The sequence below is a fragment of the Armigeres subalbatus genome, chromosome 2, assembly GCF_024139115.2.
Source record: "Armigeres subalbatus isolate Guangzhou_Male chromosome 2, GZ_Asu_2, whole genome shotgun sequence".
Classification (NCBI taxonomy): Eukaryota; Metazoa; Arthropoda; class Insecta; order Diptera; family Culicidae; genus Armigeres; species Armigeres subalbatus.
In genome coordinates, this window is record NC_085140.1 from 136,554,213 (window position 1) to 136,572,460 (window position 18,248).

Below are 18,248 nucleotides of genomic sequence, written 5' to 3' on the forward strand. Positions count from 1 at the left end.
CGCCCCACTCTACTCTACATGTATTGCAAATGCTATGGAAAGTAAAATTAGATGATTTTTTACAATTCTATAAAAAATAAACACAAGAGTGTTCATTATAGGAATATTTTGGGGGGTTCACAATAGGGAATAAGAACGTCCCGAAACGAAACATGAAAATCAAATGAAGTGTCGACTATAGGGAAGCAATTTCCTATTATGGACCCCAGGGGGTCTACTATAGGGCGAATTCGGTCAGACTTTAAAATGTTAATTTCAACGAATAACGTCGTGTATTTAAATGTTTTATGTATGTATCGTGAAGAGGAGATGCAGAACTTGTTATTAGACATAAAGCAGAATTATAATGTTGAAAATTTCTACTCCTTATAACATGAAGAACAAAACTCCGCTACTAGGGGGTCCACTGTTGGGCATTTTACCCTACTGAGCGACGGACAGAAATGTTCTAACTCAGAGCGCAACATCTTCCAGGCCACTCTTGCTCTGAAAGATCGGATTGCCAATCTCTGCCACCATCGTCGCGCCGGAAAGCTCTTCATCTTCGATCTCGAGAACGCTTTCGATCGGTTACGCCATTCATTCCTTTTCGACACCATGCGGGCGCTGGGGTTTAACCAGGAACCAGGGATCGTAATTCTCACGAAAAAATTTCGCGAAAAGTGAGTGAGGCGTAAAAGTGATGGAACGAAAAAAGAAATTCATCACGATTTTCATTTATCTTGTAGGTTCGCTCTACAGAAAAGATAGGTGGGAGAAAGATGTTAATCACTACAAACTCCGAAAAAAGATTCTCCTCTCCGACCCGAAAATCGCTTGTTTTCGTCGCATCGAAACGAAAAAAACGAACCTGCCAGGAGCTCATCGCTGCGCCTCTCTCGTCCGATCAATATCGCTCGTTCACCCGTTGGTTCGCAGGCTCGAGCAAGTGTGTGGAGAGGATCTGCTTGTTGCCTACGCCGACGACATCAGCGTGATAGTGACGTCACCGTGGCAGATAGAGGCGATGAAAGAAATATTCCGGCGCTTTGAGCTTGCCGCCGGCGCAAGTTTGAATTTTCGAAAACCCGTTGCGGTAAATGTAGGGCTCTGTGAAGGCAATCAAATTAACACCCCGTGGCTGCAAACATCCAATGTGGTCAAAATTCTGGGTGTTGTCTTCACAAATTCAATCAGACTAATGACCAAGCTCAACTAGGATGCGCTGGTGGGAAAGTTTGCTTAACAGTTGTGGTTGCAATCGCTCCGTACACTGACTCTGCATCAAAAGTTAATAATGCTCAACACGTTCGGTACATCAAAACTGTGGTATCTTTCGTCGGTGTTGCTTCCGTCTGGTATCTACGCGGCGAAGTCACTTCATCGATGGCGACGTACCTGTGGAGAGAAATGCCTGCACGCGTTCCCATTATGCAGATGGCACGGAAGAAGGAGCACGGCGGCTTGAATCTACATACTTTGGCGCTTAAAAGTCGCAGTTTGACCACCAACAGGCACATCAAGAAGATCGATCCCATTCCCTACTACAAATCCTTTCTAGTCCATGCAAATCCCCGCTTCGTAATTCCCATGGATCATCCTGACATAAAATCGATCCATTCAAATATCTCCCAAATTCCCATCCATATACGACAAAACCCATCCGCCGATCAAATCAACCAGCAGTTCGTCCAGCAAACGGAGCTGCCAAAGGTGAAACGAAACAGTCCAGCAGTCGACTGTCCACGCGCGTTGCGAAACATCGGAATGAAAGAGTTGTCGTCTGCGCAGCGAACTCAACTTTTCTTGCTGGTGAATGGTAAAACAGAGCACCGAAGACTGCTGCACGTAATGCAACGCGTGGAGGATGTTAACTGCCAATACTGCGGCACCCAAACAGCTGAAACACTCAAACACAAATTTTCTTCCTGGGGTCGTACACTTATTAAGTAAGCAATTTTTCTGGGTTTTCGACCCCTTCTCCCCCCATGTAAGATTTTTCCCATACAAATATTTTTTTATTTATACGGCGCGTAAGAAAAAACAGACCCCCCTTCCCCCCAAAAGTGCTCACGTAATATGTGTAGTGTGTACGGACCCCTGCGTTCGTGTCGGACCGGCATGGACGGTTCCCCAACAGAAGCTTTTGGAATTAATGGGTGGATGAAGACGACTTTCGTTTGACGATCTGGTTAAACCTGTTCTATCAGGCATAACACGAACAACTCGTGTGAAAATTCTGAAATATTTCATAAATTACATCCACTTTGTTAATAACTTTTACAACAGAATTGATATTAATGATTTAGTTTTTCACCTTGAATTAGATTTTTGAACTCCAAACAATATTGTAAATACTGAATTAAATGACAACAAACTAAATTTTCAACCATAAAATAAATAGTAATAGCATGAGAATTGATGTCAATGAATGAGATTTTGCTTTCATTTGCGAACTTAAATACATTGTAAATACTAAGTTGTAAGTCCGTTTTATCAAATTGTGCAAATCACAACACACATTCACGAGTTTTGCCGCCTTCTTAAAATGCAACTGACGAGATGCACGGTTGACGTTTATGTTTGGTGTTGCAGAAAATATTACTACCGCTACTTACATTTGGATGATAATTGGCGGATACATTTTTCTCAACTCTTGGATTCTGAAGTAAGGTCATAATCGGTCGACGGGAAACTAAGCCAATTGTGAAACTGAATTCGATCCAATGATCACTCAACCAGTTGGAAAACCGCCATTGGAGATGTTGGAGAAAAATAAACAATCTTATGGATATTCAATTTATCAATCCGATTTTGAATGGCCCAGCAAAAAAATGTCAAACGATAAACCGATGCCCCGTCGCAAGTAATCAATCAGGGTGAACACGGTGAAGTAGCGGTATCAAATGCCGTGACTGGGCAGTGGACGTTCGGTGTACTCTGGACGATCAATTCGTCAGGATTTTCCGTGGACCGTGATCTTCAACAATTACTGGAATCATTAAGTATCATTTCAATTTAATTGTTTGGTTTTTCTTTTACTATTTAATTTCTTCACCTAATCCTTTTATATTCCTCTCTCTTTTATGCTATTCCTTATTTCTTATAAAACGAAAAGAAGACAAAAAAAAATCTGTTCAAAAGATATTTCAAACAAAATGTCTTCCTGTTTTGCTAAATGCTAATAAAATATACTTCAATAAATATCCAGCACTCTTTTGAAAATAGAAATTCTATTGTTAAATTAGGGATTAAATTAGAATCATGACCAGAACCATGAAATTAGAATTATGACATTATGAACATATGAACTTTGACATTTATTTACACTGTAACATTTGTCGTACCTCCATACAGGAAATTATTTGACCACAATCCATTATGAGCCAGATTTCTTCCCAGGTTAAAATAAAAAGATTCTGACAAAGTATTTTTTTTTAATTACACAATTCTAACTTTGAATTCAACAGTTTTCCCTAAAAACAATAATTATGATTAAATAATTATTTTATTAAATAAGCGTTTATGATATTTTGTTAATTGTTTGGTTCCATTTTACTTTTTTTCATTTTCTTCAATTGCTTGAATGATATAAACTGCCGCTAACCGCAAGTCGAGCACATCTGTATATGGGCCTCCATATACGGATGTGCTCGACTTGCGGTTAGCGGCAGTAAACATTGAAAAAACTTTTTTACCATGGAAAACATCTTATAATAACCAATCTAAACTTCTAATCTTGTAATTACCTAATTGTAGATTGTGATGAAATCGACAATAACCCTGAATATTATTTTCTCCAGAACTTAATCTAAGAGCAAAGGTTTATGCTATGCTATTCAATTGTTTTTGAACGCAGGACCTGTTCTTATCTCAACAACTCCCATATAAAATATTATTGTCTTATTTCCACACATAGGCTTTAATATTCTTTTATTTGTAGAGAACGTTACTTAATATGGTGAATTTCCATAAATAGTAAAATAATACCAGGCTCAATGTGAACGCACGGAATTTTTGCTAAGATGCACCAATCGAACTGCAAGAGTAGCAGCCAATAACAGCTACCGCAGATACGAAACCGACGACAATCCCCACAGTCCCCAAAACGGCAACAGTTGGGCATTGCGGCCACAGTTTCGATGGAAGTAAAGGAGGATGAGAAGTAAAAAATCACGGAAACTTCGATGTCTTATTGGATATACTTGTTACGCCCTGTTCAAACCTGGAGCTATTGAAGCACTAAACTGGTGAGCACGTTCCAATTATTTACTTTAATTCCTTCAATCGCTATATAAAATCAAAAATTCCTGAAATTGATCACTAAATACGCACAGGGCATCGTTTGCTTCTATTGCCGCGGATATTGTGGGAGTCCCAGGTATCCGGTTCAAGCTTTAGCTAGCAACGGTGGCTCTTCTCGACCTTCTATTCCCTGAGTAGCTAGTACGAATAAGGGCGTCCTTGTGAAGTTTTGCTGTACCTGTTATGAACAACTAGTACATCCCATTCCCTACACTCACTTAAGAAACTTGCCTTGCTTCAGAAGTGAATCCTTTTTGTAGTACTAGTCTTCGTAACAAGAAAGGGCACCATTACGGAGCATGAGATTTGATCAAATTATTCGTAGTACTACTTGACCAACACCCCCAGCTGGGTGAGGGGTAGAGGATGACTCACACACACACACACACACACACACACACACACACACACACACACACACACACACACACACACACACAGGGGGCAGCAGGGACTTTGTCCAAGGGCTTGACGACCCCTCCCCATGGCCACTGCGAGTTAGGGGGCCTGCCTAGAACGTGGTGGGGTTTGACAGTGGGCTCTGTTGAACCTCTATAAAAAGCTGCATGTGTTTGCAAGCAGGCCCTATCACAGCGACCGTGCGCCGCTCAAAGCACACAAGCCCAACAGGTGTGCCAACCGGCACATCAGGATTGATGCCAGTAAGATCCTGATTATGGTATACTGGTCACGGCAAACGACATTGGACGATTCTCGGTTTTTGGATAGGATTAGGCGTATATGGGCTGACAGTCGAGCTATTCTGTTTCCTGAGTAAAAAAGAGTGACATCTTTTGAAATGGCAAGCAGGCTAATGGTTCGTCTGCCTCCGTCCCGGTAAACAACCTGGCAGGCCTCCGGTAACGCTCAACACTTGTCACCTATACCGGTGGGTAGTAGGTTCAGATGCACCATTCCTGATTTACGCCGATCCGGCTCTGAACACGGTGTTATAAGGCACCGGAGTCAACCCTTGCATGGACCTCACTGTTACAAAGGCACCCATGGGATCACAAGAGGCGACTATCTACAACAGGAAGAGATAACGGCCCGGAGGGGGGGCCCCTTTTACATGGAAACAAATTCTACAATCAACGAAGGAGCAGGCGGTGCGAATGTTTTCGCAAAGAGTGGAGGCTGCAGCGATCTCCAGTGATGGCGCAGGCAGCAGTAGCCAGTACCAGCAGTATGGCCAAGGCTGCTGAGAACCAGGCAGGCCAACAGGAGCTAGGATCCGGAAATAGGGTGTCCACCCCAAAATCGGAAAGTAGTGCTATTCAGGAGGATCTACAATTTGGGAGGTCCAACCTGATGGAGGTGCGGAAGCGAGTCAACGAGCTCTATGACTTCGTGAAGGACAAGCACAATGTTCACACGAAGATCAAGCTTCTAGTGACGAGCATCAAGTCCGCCGTTAAATCTGCTGAGCACGAACAGAACGCGCTCAAAAGTAGAGCGGAAGAAGCTGAAAAAGCACTGAAAGATGCAGCGGAGCATACAACAGTCGAGACACTGCAAACACCAATGAGCTCCCGAAATACTCGCACGGAGAAGCGAAGCAGGGACTCTCCAGGAGAGCAGGAAATCCCGAAGAAGCAGCGGAACGTGCAAGATAGTGCTAGCGTACTGAAGGAAGGCGTCAAGAACGGTGATTGGCAAACCGTGGAAAGTCAGCGAGAGAAGAGAAATAAGCAGAAGGAGTACGTGGAAAAGAAGAAGGAGCAGAAGAAGAAAGAAAAACATCGCTCTTCTCGTGAGCGGGTCAAGGGGGACGCCTTGATAGTCGAAGTGAGCGACAAGACGACATACGCAGCGATATTACGGAAGGTGAGAGAAGACCCGGTGCTCAAGGACTTGGGTGAAAAAGTTGTGAGGACTAGGCGTACTCAGAAGGGGAATTGCTGTTCGAGCTGAAGAAGGATCCCACGGTCAAGAGCTCGGCCTTCCGGGAGCTCATTGCCAATTCCTTAGGTAGTGAAGGAAACGTAAGGGCTTTAACGCAGGAGGCCGTGGTCGAATGCAGAGACCTGGACGAGATCACCACGATAGACGAACTGAGGGATGCACTGATCTCACAATGCATGCTGGGCGAAGTTCAGATGACCATTCGGTTGAGGAAAGCGTACGGTGGTACACAAATAGCAGCGATACGACTACCGGTAGATGCCGCCAACAAAATGGTGGAGGTGGCCAAGGTGAAGGTCGGATGGTCTATGTGTCCGTTGAGACTCACCCCTCGAATCACCAAACAGATGGAGCGATGCTTCAAATGTATGGCATTTGGACACCAGGCGCGAAACTGCAGTGGCCCAGACAGATCCGGTCTTTGTAGGAAATGTGGTGGAGAAGGACACGTTGCTAGGGACTGCACGAAGCAACCAAGATGCCTGCTCTGCAAACCGGAGGATGGAAACGACCACATGACGGGTGGCTTTCAATGCCCTGCCTACAAGAAGGCGATGGCGGGCCGAGATTAATGGAGATCATCCAGTTGAATCTCAACCATTGCGACACCGCACAGCAGCTGTTGTGGCAGTCGACAACAGAAGCAATGTGCGACGTGGCAATTATTGCTGAGCCGTACCGGATTCCTTCTGACAACGGCAACTGGGTGGCGGATGCTACGGGGATTGCGGCTATCCAAGTGATGGGCAGATTTCCTATCCAAGAGGTGGTAGACAGTTCAAGCGAGGGTTTCGTAATCGCCAAAATTAACGGGATCTTTGTCTGTAGCTGTTACGCACCCCAAGGTGGACTTTGGAGCAGTATAACCGGATGCTGGACTCACTCACGGAGAAGCTGATCGGCCGAAATCCAGTGATCATCGGAGGCGATTTCAATGCTTGGGCAGTGGATTGGGGAAGCAGACTGACTAACGCCAGAGGTTACAGTTTGTTGGAGGCGCTGGCTAAGCTGGAAGTAAGATTGTGCAACGAAGGTACCGTTAGTACATTCCGCAGAGATGGCAGGGAGTCCATCATCGATGTCACGTTCTGCAGTCCGTCGATGGCGAGGAACATGAACTGGAGAGTTTGTGAAGAATATACCCATAGCGATCACCAGGCGATCCGATATAGTGTTGGAACGCGAACGCCGACGGTACGACGGGAGACAAGGTCTAGTTGGCGAAGATGGAAGACGAAGGACTTCGATAAGGATCTTTTTATCGAAGCACTTCGAGTGAACAGCGACGCTACAAACCTTGACGCAGACCAACTGACGGAAACGCTAGCGAGGGCTTGCGATGCGACGATGCCGAGGAAATTGGAGCCAACGAATAGCCGACGGCCAAGTTACTGGTGGAACGAAAATCTTGCTAACCTTCGCGCTGCCTGTCTCAGAGCTAGGAGACACGTTCAGAGGGCACGGTCTGAAATGGTCAGAGAGGAGCGAAAGATAGTTTTCCGTGAAGCTAGAGCGGCATTCAAACGGGCGATCCAAATCAGCAAGTCTAACTGCTTCAAGGAGTTGTGCCAGGAAGCTGACGCTGATCCTTGGGGTAACGCTTATCGAGTTGTGACAAAGAAGTTCGGGGGCCAGCGACGCCAGCCGAAATGTGTCCAGACAAGCTGAAGATCATCGTGGACGGTCTTTTCCCGCAGCATGGTTCTACGACGTGGCCGCGTACGCCGTACGAAGATGAAGACCGAGTAACCGCTGCAGGTATGCAAGTCACCAATGACGAGCTATTATCAGTGGCGAAAGGTTTGAAGTTGAAAAAGCTCCGGGTCCGATGGAATTCCAAATGGGGCTCTAAAAGCCGCGATTTTGGCGTTCCCGGATCTGTTCAGGATGGTGCTGCAGAAGTGTTTAGTAGACGGTAATTTTCCGGACACGTGGAAGATCCAGAAACTGGTGCTGCTGCCGAAACCAGGAAAACCGCCGGGGAATCCAGCATCGTATAGGCCCATATGCCTGCTGGATACACTGGGGAAGCTTCTGGAAAGGGTTATCCTTAATGAAACACACAGTTCACGGAGGGTGAGACTGGCTTATCGGAAAAACAGTTCGGATTCCGCAAAGGCAGATCGACTGTGGATGCAATCAGGACAGTCATTGAAGATGCAGAGAGGGCGTCCAAGAAGAAGAGGAGCGGCAATCGGTTCTGCGCGGTAGTGACGATTGACGTCAAAAACGCGTTCAATAGTGCCAGCTGGGGAGGCCATCGCCGCAGCGCTGCATGGAATGCGAATCCCCGACTTCCTGTGTAAGATCCTTAGGAGCTACTTACTGAACCGGCTTCTGGTTTCCGACACGAACTCAGGGCAGGAGTCGATCAGGGTTACGGCGGGCGTTCCACAAGGGTCCATACTAGGCCCGACGTTATGGAATGTGATGTACAACGGGGTGCTGATGCTGAAGTTGCCCAAAGGTGTAAAGATTTACGGATTCGCGGATGATGTCGTCCTAACGATAACCGGTGAGTCACTGGAGGAGGTGGAAATGCTGGTGGCGGAAGCGACCGACGCAGTAGAAACCTGGATGAATGGAGTCAAGCTGCAGCTGGCTCATCACAAAACGGAAGTGATGCTGGTCAGCAACTGCAAAGTAATCCAGCGGATGCAGGTTACCATTGGAGGGCACGACATCCCGTCGGTGCGGACTCTGAGACATCTAGGTGTGATGATTGATGACCGGTTGAACTTCAACACCCACGTGGACTATTCCTGTGAAAAGGCGGCTCAAATGATCAGTGCGTTAGCAAGGATCATGCCGAACGTCGGCGGTCCGAAAGGCAGCAGTAGGCGTCTTCTTGCGTCAGTATCATCCTCGATACTAAAGTACGGAGTTCCAGCCTGGGAAGCTGCGCTCAAGACGAAACGTAACCGGAGGAAGCTGAATAGCGTGTTTCGTCTAATGGCCATTCGAGTCGCGAATGCGTACCGAACTATTTAGTCGGAGGCAGTTTGCGTTATCGCAGGATGATTCCAGTCTGCATAACCCTAGCAGAGGACATCGAGTGCTACCAACGGAGGATACCAGAAATGTGATGAAGGCGGTGAGACTGGACTCTATGGTGAAGTGGCAGCAGGAGTGGGACAATACGGATAATGGAAGGTGGACCCATCGGCTCATCCCCAATGTGTCGACGTGGGTGAACAGGGAGCATGGTGAGGTGAACTTTACCTCACACAGTTCCTGTCCGGACACGGTTGTTTCCGCCAATATTTGCACCGGTGTGGCCATGCGTCATCGCCATTCTGCCCGGCGTGTATCGACGTAGAGGAGACTCCAGAGCACGTGATATTCGACTGCCCGAGGTTTGCGGAGGCACGTAGGAGAATGCCTGCCATAAGGGCGGACAACATCGCAGAGCGAATGTGTCGCGATGAAGGTACGTGGCATGCGGTAACCAGAGTCGTGACACAAATAATGTCAGAGCTGCAGCGTCGATGGAGAAGGACCAGCAAGTAAGCGTCGGTTTGGAGCAAAATCCAGCACAGTGAGCAGTGTTGGGTCTCGAGTCGTCGGGCGCCAGCGAACCGGAAGTCTTCTGCCAACCGGAATCGTCGGACCGACCTCGGCACTCGAACCGTCAACCTGCTGAAGAAAGAAGAAAGAAGAAGGAAGTGCTTCGGGTATGTAGGGCACCGCCAGTGCGAACGTTATCCACCACCGGAACTGTCGGACCACCTCTGCAACCCGAAGACGAAGTCGGCGCAATGCGCGAAAGCGTCCCCTGCGATAGCCGCCGGTAGTCGGGGCACCATCAGTGCGGAAGTTTCCTTCAACGGAACTGGTGGACCACCCTCGACGCCGGGGGAAGTCAGGAGGATTCGAGGGAGGAAGTTTGCGGCACAACCGCCGAGGGATCGAGACGTAGCAGTGGATCTCAGCAAGCCAGTCGGCGAACTAGCCTAAGCTAGGGGCCGGAATTTTAGAAGAAGTGCATGAGCACAGCCCCCCCCCGAAGTAGTCGCAGCATCCAGTGGTCCCGGGGGGATCGAGGCAAGGAGGATAAGGGACCCGGTTTATCCGGGAGGCACATTTTTAGCAGGTCGGGAGGAGCCCATCCCTGTTCGCCTTCGAGCATAGTGTGGATGCTCGAGGTGTCTGTCGCGCAGATTTTTGATGGCCTTTAACCCTTGCAAAAAAAAAAAAAAAAAAAAAAAAACACACACACACACACACACACACACACTTCTTAAAATGCAACTGACGAGCAGCCAATATGCACCGAAAACATTTTTCATAACCCCTATACTGCCGTTATACGCATAACGGTTCTATCACAAACGCCCGAATGACACTCGCCCGAATTCCATTCGCCCGAATGACAAACGCCCGAATTCCATTCGCCCGAATAGACCAAACGCCCGAAAAGACCAAACGCCCGAAAAGACCATTCGCCCGAATGGACCATTCGCCCGAAAAGACCATTCGCCCGAATGGATCATTCGCCCGAATAGATTATATGCCCGAATAAACTCTTCACCTTACTTGATGAAAATATTTTTTGACTAATAAAAATAAATAATATACATATTTGATTTCCTATTTATCTCATATTTCGTTGTACACGTCTCTCTTCTTCTTCTTATTGGCATTACATCCCCACACTGGGACAGAGCCGCCTCGCAGCTTAGTGTTCATTAAGCACTTCCACAGCTGTTAACTGCGATGTTTCTAAGCCAGCTTACCATTTTTGCATTCGTATATCATGAGGCTAGCACGATGATACATTTATGCCCAGGGAAGTCGAGACAATTTCCAATCCGAAAATTGCCTAGACTGGCACCGGGTATCGAACCCAGCCACCCTCAGCATGGTCTTGCTTTGTAGTCGCGCGTCTTACCGCACGGCAAAGGAGGCCAAAGTACCTCACATGTACCTAAATATTCGTTTCGTTTATGTGTGAAATAATAAGGAAAATAACGACGTTATGTACTTTCTTTTTCATAATATTCAAATAATGACTTGATTTCTTTATATACGTATATATAAAGTCCTTTAAGGTAGCTCCACACCTCGGGAATTTGGTCCGCAGATTTTCCTCCCAGGGACAAGGACCAAAATCCGGAGGAAAAATTTCTCAAAAGGTAAAGCCCCATTTAACATTGATTATAAATAAAATCTACTCATCACTGTCATGCAATCTATTCACATAGAAAAAAAATCAGTTTCAATCACTCAGCATTGTTGAGAGAATCAGATATTAATATATGGCTTATGTATGCTGGTAACTTATACAGGTCCACAAAGATCCTGAAATTAATCAAAACCAAAATCAAAACAATTTCCGTCATAATTAGAGCTGTAGCGAAAAATAACGTTGCAAGGGTATTTATTTAAACCAATCGTCAAAAATAAGAGGCGCAAATAGGAATTCACCCTTCTTTTCTTCATACATTGTTCTTTCTAAATGTATTTAAGACATGATGAAGTATTAAGGTTCAAGCAAAATTCGTTTTTAAGATAAGCAAAAACGAGCCACATCGTATAATGTAACGCCGGTGACAACGTGATGTACCCTTATAACCATCAGAATGTGACGATAGATATGTGTATAACGACAGAAGCTATATGACAACATTGGACGCAGGACCTTTCTTGCGATCGACTATCCATGGTAATGGTGGGACGATCTTGCTATTTCCTTCTACACATCATTCAGTGTTGTAAGCACAAGCCAATATTTGGATAATTGACGGAAAATTCTCAACTGCTCCACAACAATTTGCTCAAATGTTCACAATTTATGGAACAGTAGGCGAAGATCAACACCGTCGATTTGTTCCTTTGGCATTAATGCCAAAACATGGGAACGTATGATACAGCCTTTTGTTCATTGATGGAACGAAATTTATCAGTATACGTTAGATCCAGAGTATATACTATTGGATTTTGAGATGGCTGAGATCAATGCTGAGGAACGTGTCTTCCCAAATTCAAGTTTCAAGGATGCTTCTTTCTCCTCAACCAAAGTTTTGTTTTAGAAAACACAGTGATTGGGATTACAACCGGCATTCGGGAAGGAAAATCTTGCCCAAAGCAAACGTATTTTTTTATGCAACCAAGTATTATGTGAATGGGTGTACCCATTAGGCATAATGGACATTATACGTAAATGACCCAAAGAACAGCCCATGTCATAAAGAAGGCAGAATTATGCCAAACGACTATTATGCCTAACGTACATTATCCCTAACGTCCGTAATGCGTAACGTCCATTATGCCTAACGTACTTATGCCTAACGTAGCTGACTTATGTGAATGGTCGCCAATCAACGCACAAAAAGACCACTAGAGATCCACTTTTCTCCCCTCCACTATGGTCGGTCTTTGAAAATACCCTAAACAATATTCCTCGAAACATTTTAGAGTGGCTCAATAAGTGGAATACGCTTTTGAACCTCCGTTTTACAGCATTTCAAAACAGTTCCAACAAGAAGAACGAAATGCGGCCACTGATACCCTACGACCACTGCAGGCTAAGAAGACATCTAAAATAGCAGAAAAGAATGAAAAACTAGACAAACTGGTACGTTCATATATTCTAGGTGATTGGCATATTTTGCACCGTGAAGCATCCAGACAACTGACGCAGCACGGACAGCAACGACGACTACCGGACTTCGAACCCCGATCACCTGATCTGGGTCACATGGCAAATTGCTGACTAGGATTTTCAGGGTTTAGATAGGTTTCGTTATATTAAATTTAATAAAACAGCTTTAGTCTTGTCTTAACCTTTTTAAAAGACGGTTATTCATTGAGAAAGCCCATAACTTGTATATGACCTATTCGGGCGAATGGTCCATTCGGGCGAGTGTTGCGTTCGGGCGAATGGTATTTTCGGGCGTTTGGTCTTTTCGGGCGAATGGAATTCGGGCGACTGTTACATTCGGGCGTTTGTCATTGGGGCGAATGGAATTCGGGCGAGTGTCATTCGGGCGTTTGTGATAGAATCACGCATAACTGTCCCATGTATATAGGATAGGGAATCCCAGCAATCATGGGACATATATGCGTATGACGACAGTATAATCCTTTCTTTTACCATCCTTGTTTTTGAATGGATTTCGTTAATTTTTATTCGCCTAGACGAAGTCGCCATACTAGCAGAAGTACGAAATGGTGTAATCAAATATGATTTTGAAGGATACCGGAAATAAACACTAGATCATACTGTTTTAGGCTACGCAATGCGAAAAATATGTTTATTGTGAATACTCACCTAAAAGCCATGAATTAATTTCTCCATCTTGGCGATCTTAATTCAACATAACATCCAAAGCACTGTTGTTCCAAATGAAAAAGTCGTAATTAGCTCCAGGACTGTTGGCATCGACATATCTTATTATTTGTTGATGATCACACATCTAAAATAAGCAAAGTTTTAGTTCATATTTTAACTTTCAAAGTATATTGAATTCACAATCATTACTTTCAAACCGTCTAAGACGAATTAAGTACTGTCCATTTAATTCCACCAGTAAATTAAATGGACAGTACTTAATTCATCTTAGACGGTTTAATACATTCCACTAAACGAGCTTAATATATTTTCCATTACTTTCAAGCTATGTAATCCTTTCCCATTCTAGTATAGATGCTGAGCTTCGCTAACTGGCTTAAAAATCCTAACGTGGGTACCGTCAATCGATGACACCTGGGAATCCCGTTTTCTTGTAGAAGGAACGTTTAATTTTGCACTTCTCCTCATCGGAACTCGTATCGCTTTTTGACAAATTTCTGTCTCAAATGCATAGATAACTGATATAATAAATAGATATATGATGATAGATATAATACTATGGGTCTCTTATGAAAAGTACGTTTTTGGAGTTAAACAATATTTGAAGGTCACATTTTCCCCATTGTTGTTATTTCATAGAAGTAGCTATTTCACCATCGAAGTGATATAGTCAATGATGAGTTTCTAATATTTTCATTCATACTCCAACCATCAATCACTTCTCATCCTTTTTTCTCGATACATACGAGTTCATATGTATTTTTATGATGATTATTACTACTATCTGTTACCGCCAAGTTTACGTTGGAGGAAGTTTTCCCTATCTCATGGTGCGTCGATGTTAAAGAAGAAACTGAGGTCTACACGCCATAAATCAATTTTCAATCCCTTCCAACACCCGTGAGTGAATCCCCCTTTTGGAAAATAAATATTCTTCATCAGAGAAGGGGTGCCCTTGGAAGGCGTGTACCATATTTCGCGTCTCCTCACGATGAAGATATAAAATCCACTCGATATTTTCTTTTACGATTGTGCCGAATTCCTTTACCGCACGTCTCAAGGTGGGTAGGGTCAGACGAAAAAAATAATCAAAGAATAGAATCATCGCAGTCGTTGTCGCCGTCGCCTTCGGTACTTTCCATTTGCCCCAACCTCCACGGAGTAATCAGAAACATGTGTTCTTTTTATTTCTGCCCATAATACGGAATTCAATTCAGCTTCATTGGATACCTATCGACAGAGCCGAATTCAGGGATGGATACAGTTTTGCGGCTTCTAAACAAATAATGCGGAAGAGTACCAACTGGCATATTTATATGTAAAATATGTATAAGAGTATATTACTGATTTAAGGCTCGGAAAGGCCTAGTGTTTCTAACGTCCAACTAGGTCTCTCGATTTGAAGTGATGTATGATTATTGTATATGCACAAATTGGCAAACCTCATTTTCATACTTTGATTGAACGATTTGCTTGCATCAACTTGGGTTGGGAATTCTCTTGTCTGTTATTGTGCTTGTTATATCGTGTTAGAATTCTAGACCAACATTTAAAAAAAAAGCGTAACAGCCAAAAAATATTTCTTCTGATTCATAGTCCACATATTAAGCTATTACATATAGACGAAGAATCAGAAGGAATAAATTTTGGCTGTTACGCTCTTTTCAAATGTTGGTTTAGAATTATTGTCAGTTCAATTTGCATTGTTTATAACATTAAAAGCTTCAATATGTAAAAGCGGGGAATGTTTACTCAAAGCAAGTTAACGAGGTTGATATTCTTTACCTATTATTAAATTTTTAAGGATCCTTATTTTCTCGACTCTGGGCCGGTCCTGCTTATGCTGGAAATCGAACCACAATCAGCGTGTCGTTTGACTAAATACACACATTCGTTCGTTCGCCATCACGGATACATTCGTCGGACGCTATCGAAACGTATCAAGTACAAGGATCTCATGGAAAAAGTTGAAATTTATTAACGTCATTTATTAGCTTGTTTATTTGTGCAATATATAAACCGAATTGGGTACCTTGGTGTTGGCCGAATGGACGTGTTATGCCTGTGGGGGATGACGAGGGCAACGGGACAAATGAAAGGTGAAAAGCTTCCAACTTGGAGCTTCAATCACCACCTGCCCAGCACCTACTGCTCTCTGCAACGTCGCTCCAAATGGATGAACCGCTAATGCCACCACGACTCGACGACGACGGCGATGGCCATCCCACAACGGACGATAGCGGTTCGATTATTGCCGGCGATAAATCAGCTCACTTTCAAAAGAGGGGTTTTATTGGTCCAGGGTTCTGCGTTGGTGGCAGTGAAAGCAGCTGCGAGGGTACCTACCAATGAACGAAATGGTTAGATTAGTTTGCATTGAGTTCCGGTGTGCTTCCGTTCGTGGTGATAGATCGATAAAATTAAAGTTTTAGTGCTAAAGAAGTTAGGTTCTAGGACGATACGTCTGGAAAAATGCTTTTCAAGCTTTTTAATCATAATATAAGCGATCCCTTTTTTAAATAAATAACGGTAAACGGAACTAAAATGATTTTCATTTTGTTAAGAGATTCTCAAATATATAGAAAAGAACTAGTTGGACGGCATTCCCAATTCCTATCCTTATCGTACTAAAACAGAAAGGGGGTTTAAACGTATGTGAAAGCATTTTTGACAAACTACATCCTATTACCTGATAACTTTCCCTTATAACCAGAAAATGCGCATTATAGATGAAATTTATTCCATTTGACATTAATTCAAACTACGGACAAAATTAGCTCAAAGCCTTTGCACGGTTGCTTATGAGGAATTAGTGATAGATAGGAATTGGTTTCGCCAGAAACAAACCAGGCGACTTGATATTTTGAATTGCTCTGATTAAAGCAGAACTCGTCATTCCTTAACTCACACACTAATTTGTTTTTAAAAAGTCGACTATAAATCGCTTACATCTATGTATGTCCAATTAGTCCTACAAATGGTTTTAAAATTCCACCTTCCAAGCTAGCGATTTTTGGATTTTTCTCAATTTGCGGTAGCTGGTTGTTGGAATAATATTTCAAGGCTATATCCTTGGAAATTTAAGATAATTCAAAAATTAGTATGTTTTTGAAACGCATTTTGCATATGAAAAATATATTTGCATTTTGCAAACAAAAAATGGGTCTCCGGGCCTCCTATAAAACGTTAGTTTTCTTTTGAAAATAGTTCATTGGTTATAACTTCCAAGCCCATAGCTCGATCAGTCTGATTCTCAACTAAAACAATAGGACATGATTCCCCTTGGACGCAATTTATTGCGAGCAATGATAACTGTTTGGAAAATTGGCGAGATTTCTCACTTTTTTTTGCGTAAAATATATTTTAACCATAGCTTCTAATCCCATCAGCTCAGTTTTCAATAGAAAATAATGCAACAGGATTCCTTGCCGAACGCAACTTGTTGCCAGCAAATCGATTAAGCATAAGTGCTAAAAAAAAGGGGTCCGCGACGTTAGGCATAAGTACATTAGGCATAATGGACGTTAGGCATAAGTACGATAGGCATAAGTACGTTAGGCATAATGGACGTTAGGCATAATGGACGTTAGGCATAATGGACGATAGGCATAATGGACGTTAGGCATAATTTGAGAATGAGCTAAATTGATATTGCTTGAAAGAGAAACACCTCTCCGTTAGTGTCGATCAATCGAGTAGGTTGTGTACATGTGTTGGTTCAGTTGAGATATTCCACTCTCAATAATTTAGGTATCATAAATGATGACTAACAGCTGACTATGTTCAGTGACGCATTAATAATTATAATTGATTTCAATATGAACAATCCTTTGAATGTTCTGTCGGTGACGTTCAGAGAAAGTTCTGATATAAACGACATTTTTTTCAGCGTTCAAGATGTCATTGGCCCCGTATACAAATGGCCCTTATTTATTCGAAAAATTATTACCTCTAAAACGTTCAGGTACGTAGAAAGGCTTCAATTAACTACATTTTTTTTGTAAATGGTTTCAGAGATTCGCACTCATGGCTACAATTCATTATACGAATTAAGGGAGTAGGCATTCCGAAGGTACGAGGTGGACCTCCATAGCCTTTACAATTATTATTTGAAAGATGACATTCAACAAACCTATTTTTGCTATTGTGTTACTCATCGACGCTACGAATTCCTTAACGGGTTGCCGAAAAAAAATCGATGATGAAAAGGTAATAAAGTTTTCGTTGATTTGAATTAAAAGTTTTTCTATTATCTCACGGAAAAGTTAGTATACTAAGGTATGTATGTACCTCTAATGAGCATCCACCATATATAATGGAGTGCACATTCTTTGTATCTAGTTTCCTTCTATCTTCTATTACTGGCAATCTATCTCCTATCCTTCGTTTAACTGCCGAATAATACGCGCTAGAGTTGTTTACAAGCGAGAAAAAAAAAAGAATGACAAATCTGGCGATATGAGCAACGTGTGTGATAAACGCTTACCACGCTACTACAATAGAAACAAAAGTAAGCAGACGCATGGTAGTTACAGCAGTTGAAATGAATGCAGTCTCATAATATATAATAGTTCACACTCTCGCAAAGAGTAATGAAGTCAGGCTATGTCAGGCTATAACCAAATCGATATTTCAACACAAATTTATTTTCACGTGTTTGTGAAAAAATCCGGTAATGCACACGCACCAAAGAAATTATTCAGAGAACAATAGGCTTGTGATATCAATGCAGTATTAACTAGTGTCAAGGTCATACAGATTGGAC

At 43.2% G+C, this 18,248-nt stretch overlaps 1 pseudogene; it reads right to left on the reverse strand.

Annotated features, from left to right (window-relative positions):
- Positions 1–2,131: 2,131 nt before the first annotated feature.
- Positions 2,132–14,106, reverse strand: LOC134209262 (uncharacterized; annotated as a pseudogene).
- Positions 14,107–18,248: the final 4,142 nt, after the last annotated feature.